This window comes from Buteo buteo, chromosome 24, assembly GCF_964188355.1.
Source record: "Buteo buteo chromosome 24, bButBut1.hap1.1, whole genome shotgun sequence".
NCBI lineage: Eukaryota > Metazoa > Chordata > Aves > Accipitriformes > Accipitridae > Buteo > Buteo buteo.
Window position 1 is genome coordinate 5,519,677 of NC_134194.1, and position 7,516 is coordinate 5,527,192.

General features: G+C 46.7%; 1 protein-coding gene across 3 annotated transcripts in view; it reads right to left on the minus strand.

Moving 5' to 3' along the window:
- The window catches only part of FAM13B (family with sequence similarity 13 member B), a 51,581-nt gene extending 50,966 nt beyond the window's left edge, over positions 1–615 (minus strand). Inside the window, exon 1 of one of the 3 annotated variants that reach the window (XM_075056848.1) lies at positions 444–615. The gene's annotated coding sequence lies outside the window, so the exon portion shown is untranslated. The remainder of the gene's footprint in view (positions 1–443) is intronic. The other 2 variants (XM_075056846.1, XM_075056847.1) reach the window with 2 other exon arrangements.
- Between the last annotated feature and the right edge of the window lie 6,901 nt (positions 616–7,516).

Genomic DNA, 7,516 nt, shown 5'->3' on the forward strand with positions numbered 1-7,516 from the left:
GCCCCGTCGCAAGGGTGGATGAGGCTGATCCACCGTGGGAGGAGGGAACAGGCTCGGCAGACAACTCTGCTGGAAGAGCCAAGAAATCCCTGCTGGCTGTCAGGGCTGCCTCGAAGGTCCTACCGACACAAGCGCAACCTGGGAAACGAACGCCCCACTTGACAGCTCCCTCCGAGAGCCTCTAGCAACTTCTCCACCACACAGCCCTGCAACGCGCCCGGCTCCGCCACCCCGACGAGGAAGTTCCCGCGCCCCTTATCAGCGCCGGTCCCAGAAGGTTCCTGAAGCCTGGCGCGACACCCTCCCTGCCCCACAAGCCTCCTCCAAAGCCGGGGGAGCCCCAGCCCGGCCCGGCCGCCACCCGCCGCCCCCGCGGCTGAGGGGCGGCCACCCTCCCTCCCACGGCCCGCTCAGCCCCGCGCATGCGCCCCGCGGCCCCTCACCGTTGCCGGGTGACTCGCCCTCCCCGCCGTCCTCAGCACCAGCAGCAGGTTCCTCCGCCTCTTCCTACCCCGGGGGCCGGCGCGGGGCCTCTCCTCACCGCTCACGCTCTTCCTCGCAGGCCTTCCTCCCTCGGCCGCCGCCGTCCGCCGTCGCACCCCCCCACCCCCCCCGCCCGCTCGCCGCCGCCGTCGTCGTCTTCGTCGTCTAGCCGCGGCCGCCGCGCTACCGAGCCGGGCGCCGTCCGTCCGTCCGTCCGTCCGTCTGTCCGTCCGTCCGCAGAAGCCGCTCCGCCGTCCGAGCGCGCCTACCGCCAGCTGGGGGTCCCCAACGGTAGCGGCGGCAACTGGCGGAAGTGACGCGCTGACTGACAGGTGCAGCGCGCGCGGCCCCCTCCCCTCCCTCGGGGGTCACGTGCTGCGGGGCGGGGAGGGGTCGCTGGTGGTGGTGGCTGGAGGGGCGGGGCCGCGCTGAGGCGGGGGGAAGCCGGTTCCCGCCGTGGGCGACGGTTCCTCTCAGGCCCGTTGGGCGGGAAAAGCCGCCTGAGGAAAAAGGGGGCTGGCGGCCGGGGGCAGTAGTCCGTTATGGCCCCGGGCTGCCCGGAGGCTCACCCGCTGCCACGCCGCAACCGGGAACAACGAGCAATGACCCAGGGGTTAATTTTTTTTTTATTATTTTTTTTTTCTTCTCTTCTTAATCTTACAGTGACTCAGCCATCCGCCTGCCTCGGCCCGTGCGGGCTCAGGGGTGCCCGGAGAGCGGCCACAGCCGTTAGTGTCACCTCCTGCTCTGCTACGGTTTTGCATTTCTTGTAACCGTATTAAAATATTTCCCGTCAATTTTCTGAATTAAAGCGTCAAAAGCGATCACTCCCAAACATTTCCCGACTATAAGCGCGCCAGAAGTAACGAAGTGCCCTCTGACAAAGAGCTAATGCATTCTGAAATACAAAATTTAGCACCCTTAAACTAAGTTAGCATAAGTTGGTGAGGAGATGCGAGCTTACACCAGAAGTGTTAAAAGCCGTGCCTGACAGTCTGTGGTTCCCACATGCCACGTTGAAACTACAACAGCTTTTTCTGTCATGCAGTGCCAGCAGCCATAGGTGGTGGGTTTAATAAAGCACTTAAGGAAATTTGGATCTAGTTCGTAAAAATCCTCTCAGGAAAAGCTTTTCTTCCCATGAAAAACTGACAAAGAATATGGGAAAGGAAAAAAAAATGATAGAAGTAGGGTGGGATTAATCGAAACTTCCATATTGCCATTAGCTGGGAGGGGTTTGTTGCAGGTTTTCCAACATGGACTCTAAATTTTCTCTAGAGATATATTTATAAGACTCATTATGAGGATTTACATTTAGAATCCAAAGAAGAGAGAGTCACAATCCCACAGAAAATTAGCCTGGTTTTTAATCAGATCTAAAAGTGCATTTTCCTGCTAGAAGACTTGGTATCATTAGGAGGTGCCATACAAAAACAATAAAATGTCCGGGGTCAGGGGAAACGGCCTCTCGGGAGGTCTGTATTTGCTGTCCGTCTGCTTCCACAGCAGATTTCTCCCCTTGAAGAGCTAATAAAATTTCCTTGTATCAGGATGAGGTTTCTGAATTTGTATTTTGTATACATAGCTGTGTTCTTTCGGATTCATTTAGCCTCATCAACAACAATAAAGATACTGAATCAGAACAAGCTGGCAATTTTGTTGATGAAACATGGGAGAGAGCGGACTCCAGCTGGCTCTTCAGCAGATATGTTGGCCAGTTGACAGGAATAAAACTGCAAGAAACCTGACACAGAAAACACACGCGGCGAGAGGAGACAGACAGCAGAGGCAGGCAGGTAGGCAGGCGCTGCACAGCACCTGTTCGCTGGTTTTGAGTCCAAGACAGTGGCTTCCCTCCACTGAACTGGCTCCGAGTACGCCATTTCGTGCCAGCTTATCCTACCTCCTTTCAAATGCTTCCAATGTTCCTTGCAGGGGGCAGACATATGCAGTCCCAGGCTGCCATTTTAGTCTTTCCTGCTCACTTTGTGTTCTCGCTGCCTGTTTCTGAAAGGTTGAGGAGAACCTGGGAGTCCTGGTGCTTTAGCCACTTTTCTAAGACAGTAGATATGGAGGGACGGGAGGTGCGTGGTTTCACCCCCAAAATACAGCTATTAAGGGTGTCTGCCTCTCAGATCACTGCTAAAAATTACAGTGGAGCAACGTGGTAGCTGTCCCCATCCGTTTTCCACTATCTCAGGGCACAGCTCAAATTTTACGGTAGCATTTTGTAATTCTCCCACTTACATGATATGCAGACTGCCGCACAGCTCAGACACCCAGCCCAGCTTCAGCAGTCTAGACAACACAGCGTGGAGCTCGCACAGGCTCGTATACCCCCGCCGAACCCGCAGGCACATGCAGAGCAGCCCCCGCGTGAGCACGGGTTGTGCAGGTGCATGGCTACAGTCCCACCCACATGTCAGGACATATGACAATGCACTGCCTTGCACAGTGACAAGGCCCCAGTGTGAGGCTGCTCGCAAGAAGAAGGACCCATTCCCCAGCTGCTGCACAGCTCCAGGAGCTTGGCAGATGCGTCTGGTCAGCGTCTGGCTCCTAGGACCAAAGAGCCAGAGTGCCATAGCATCCCTGTCTCATCAGTAAATCCATGTCCAGAGCCACACCACAAAGGGTGAAACATTTCTGTAGCTCAGTGTGTTATCTTACAAGTCCAGCTAAGTTGCTCAGCCTAAAAGTTTTGCAGAGATTCTGCTGCTAGGTGCTCACAAAGTAAGTCAGTAGATCTGAAATTATTACTAGCGTAATCCCCTTGTTCTCAGGGAGAGCTATTCATGAGCATAAGTCATTATTACAAGTATATGTTGCAGAAGAACTGGAGCCATATTTCTTTCATGGGTCCCCTATGTCAGTCCTGAATGACTTTAAAATAAATATTCTCTGAACACTTTAGTTTCCAATTAAGTCTAGCTCCAGCAACAGCCCTGCATTACTCCTCATCAGAAATCGAAGCAAATGAAAGAAAAAGAGCTGTATCCCAACTGTGCTTACTGTTGTACAAGCCTTAGTACAAACTGAGCTAGAACAGTCCAGAACTTGAATCAATTTTGCAATGCCGTCCAATCCTTTGAAGGTTGATAGCCTGCCATGCAATCATTTACCTTCATACTGGGTCATTATCTTACCAGAAGGAAATGGAAATCTGATGCATAGCAAAGCAAGACACTGCTGTAATACCATATATTATATGCCAACAGTTTTGCTTGTGTCAGCAAAGTATTTGCTTTTGGTTTTAGTTGTCCATCTACAAACAAGTTATTTGATATACTCTCCTGGACTTGGAAGTGCTCAATTTTTTGTCTTAAATGGATCTTATTGATACCTTGCAAAAATATTGATAAACATGAGTCCTTTCAACACCAAAGAAGAATTAGCAAACAGTACCATTTCCCAGCTGGTTGCTCTGCAAAATGCTTTCCTTTCCTGCATATTTAATCCAGAAACAGAGACATGTCCCCAGACTGCATCTTTACTTTGTTCCTTTTTTCCAGCCTTATAAAATTTTCTAACAAACATTCTGTTTCAGGATGGCCAGCACAAGACACTTGGCCGTGTTGGACATCCATAACTCTCCATGGAGGCTCTCGAATCAGCAAGTACCCAGTTCTTCTGACTCACGGTGTACAAAAGGGCACCTAAGAATCAAAGCCCATTTTTAAAGCTTTGCCCTGTATTATCAAATGAAGCTTCACAACACTCAAGAAAACAAGTGAAAGAATCTATTTTACGGAAACAGAAACTCCAGCACAGAGAAAACCATTCATCTTTTCAAAGACTGTCTGCCATTACTAGACACATATGTAAGGATGTTTTTAAACTGAATTCAATATCAAAGGCACATGTTCTATATAAATGTCAGACATTTTTACTCATTTTTCTACCAGGGTTCTGTGATTAAAATAATCATTTACAGCATAAGATTTTTTTCCTACCTTTGAATACTTTTTGGATCTGCATCTTGGTTTTGGAAGATCTGTCTTTAAAGTAGAGATCTAGGAATATGGGGCAAACGTGGCTTTTAAAGGCTTGTTCACATTTTAATTGCATGGTTGCAGACTTAACAGGAGATAATTCCCTTCTTGAAATTCAAGACATTGAAAGGTTAATTCAATCTTCTCAGTTCCATTTCCTTCCTTCTGTTCCCCTTCCCACACTCCCCCCCCCCATCTGTAGACAGCTGAGTTATTTGAATTTTATGCAAGCTAGTATTCATCCAAAGGGAAAAATCATTCAATGTATGCATCAGACAAGCAAAATTACAATATTGCACACTTTCAGTTTTTACTTCCTATTGGCTTTTCTCTGCACTCACCAGTTTGGGCTGCAGACAGACATGAACTGATGCCCTAAAGCTAGTCTCCACTTAAAAGTTAACTTGAATTAAAGCTTGAATGTCCCCACCATCCCTTTTGAACTCCTGTTCGTTGCGCTCACAAGGAGCTATACTGGAGCTGCCGTGGTGCTTTTACCTTGAGTTGGGGAAAGGCTACAGTTCAAGTTAGCACAATTTATCTGCTGCCAACACAATCACTCTCTGCTGCTCCCATGTTATTTCATGGTGTGGTCACTCACACTCAAAGTATACTAACTCCAGAGGAGTCAGTCTGAGTGTACAGAGCTCAAGTTAACCCTGTTATGAAGACATAGCCTTAATAAGACTGTAACTGATTTCTACACTTTATATTTATTTGCAAGAAAAAAAAGCCGTAAAAGTGGTCATTGAAAACGTTCTAGTTTGGTCAGGTTCTGAAGAGATAGCTGTTCACTTCAGATGCCGTGAGAGGAAAATAGTCGCCTTTTTTTTTTTTTTTTTTTACATTTTAGAGAAGCAAAACGGCATTTAACATAGCATACTTGCAGTTTTCATTTAAACAGGCAGAAGTTAACAGATGTGGAACTTGCTGATTACCACTTTCTTACATAATTGTTGACCTTGTACATAGTGTATAATACCTATGTGTTTGGCTTACTCTGGATAACAGCTTATAAAATTGGAAAATGATTTTTGGAAAAAATGATGTAGGAATCCCTTCAAGTAGAAATACAGGTTTTTATTCTGGAAATTGCTCACAGAGATCAGCTAGAAAAGATACTTTGCTGCCTTAGTCTGTTCCTCTGCTACAGCAGCCTTGTTTCTTTAAGCAGCTGAAAAACTTCAGGGTTTATCTTCTTTTCCCCAAAACATAAAACCTACTTAAGCTGCCAGGAGGTCCCAGGCTACTGAAAATGGAAGAATTTGGCAACAGAAAGAGAAGTGCTGGTTAGGCACCCATCAAAACTATACCACAACCCTGTGTCCCAGAAGTCAAGGACACCATGCCTCCCTATCTACTCCAGCACAACGTGGATTGTAACGACAGACCCACCTATTGTCCTTTTTCCTCTGGACAAAAAGGAAATCTTAAGTTAATATCAGGTTAGAAGATCTCTGGATTTTATTATCTTTGATTACCTTATCTTGGATTATATTGGCTATCCATTTGCTGCACACTGGGTGCCACAATTTAATCTTCATATGGAATGGTGAATTTCCTTTTGTTTAAAGCAAAGAGCGTGAGAAGTCCAACAGTGGATCTTTTCATTCCAGAGCAGCCAGCTGCACTGAGAAGAGCCACGTTTGAGCACACTCCCAACGCTCACCCAAGACTTCTCTGTCTTACTCTCCCTAAGTGCTGCTGCTTGCAAGAGATGCTTCTGTCCAGAGACAGAAAGGAGATTGAAAAAAAGATTGTTAGTAAAGACTGGAAGTCATGCTACATGCTAAACTAGTGTTTCTAGACCAGTATTCATCACAAACTGTCATGTGCTCTATAGCATATTAACTAATGTGACTAATACATCACATGCTTCTTTCCCCACCCTGTCTTTGGGAGAAGCATGTGCATGGACATTTTGTATTAATTTTTTTTCCTTTAATAATGCACGCATGTGTCACCACATTTTGCTAGAAAAGGCCAGGCCAAAGCCAAGTACTTTATGCTGGAAGCCACACTTTTGGGTCAGTTCTCAAGGAAGTTCTGTTGCAAGAATCTCCATCTGGTTAAACTTTTAAAAATTCACCCCCATACTGAGTTTTATAAGACCAAAAAAGAGGGAGAGAGGAAATTTCCACTCCCACTAGCTTATGTTTTCTCTCTTTGCTCTTTGCTGCAATGGGACTTCTAGTATAGACTGTCTAAACTCTGGAGCTATTTGAAAAAGATGGGGTTGGAAAAAATAGCCCAAGCAGAAGGACTACCTACAACTAGCCTCTCCTCTCCCCTCAATCCTCTGTACACACCTACCCTTAAGGTTCAACGGTCTCCGTGAGGAAAATGAAACACCTTAGGTAACGATAAAACATACAATACAAGACAAGTATTGAGTATTTACACACAAGCAGTGCAGCATTACAGCATACACTCTGCCAAGGAGAGATCATTGCCTTCCTTACACCCCCAGGATTCATTGTCTCTTAGCCTGGGAACCTGTCTCTGTTCCCAAACATGGATATTTTTTTTGGCAGCAAGACGGAACAAAAGGCACAAAGAGAACTAAGAAAACCCTTTCAGTGAAGCTGTAGTCTTTTTTTTTTTCTGTTCCCCTAAGGACGGGAAACCTTCTAAGGATAGCTTTTAACACGCCCAATCCTGCTACCTTTCTGGAAGGTGCTCAGTGCTCATAGGGACCTAAAGGAATTGGGGTGCTTGCAGATTCCAGCCCAGCTTTTGACCTTGAAAAATTAATCCCCTACCTTTAGCACCAAAAATACCACAACATTTTGAAAATGAAATCACTGTTATATTTGAGTGGGTGTGTTATTTCGAGACAGCACTAATGTGATTATAAAATCAGTTGTGTCAGCTTATTGGCTCAGCTACAGACACTGATCTGCTCGAGCGTCTGTTCCTCTAACCGGCTGCTGACATTAGGGTGCTTTGTCCCTCCTCAGCTCCATATAGAAATAGATGCGATCTGATTCCCGTTGTTGCACCAAAGAGAAAGAAACCCCTTCTTCCTGCAGTTGCCCACC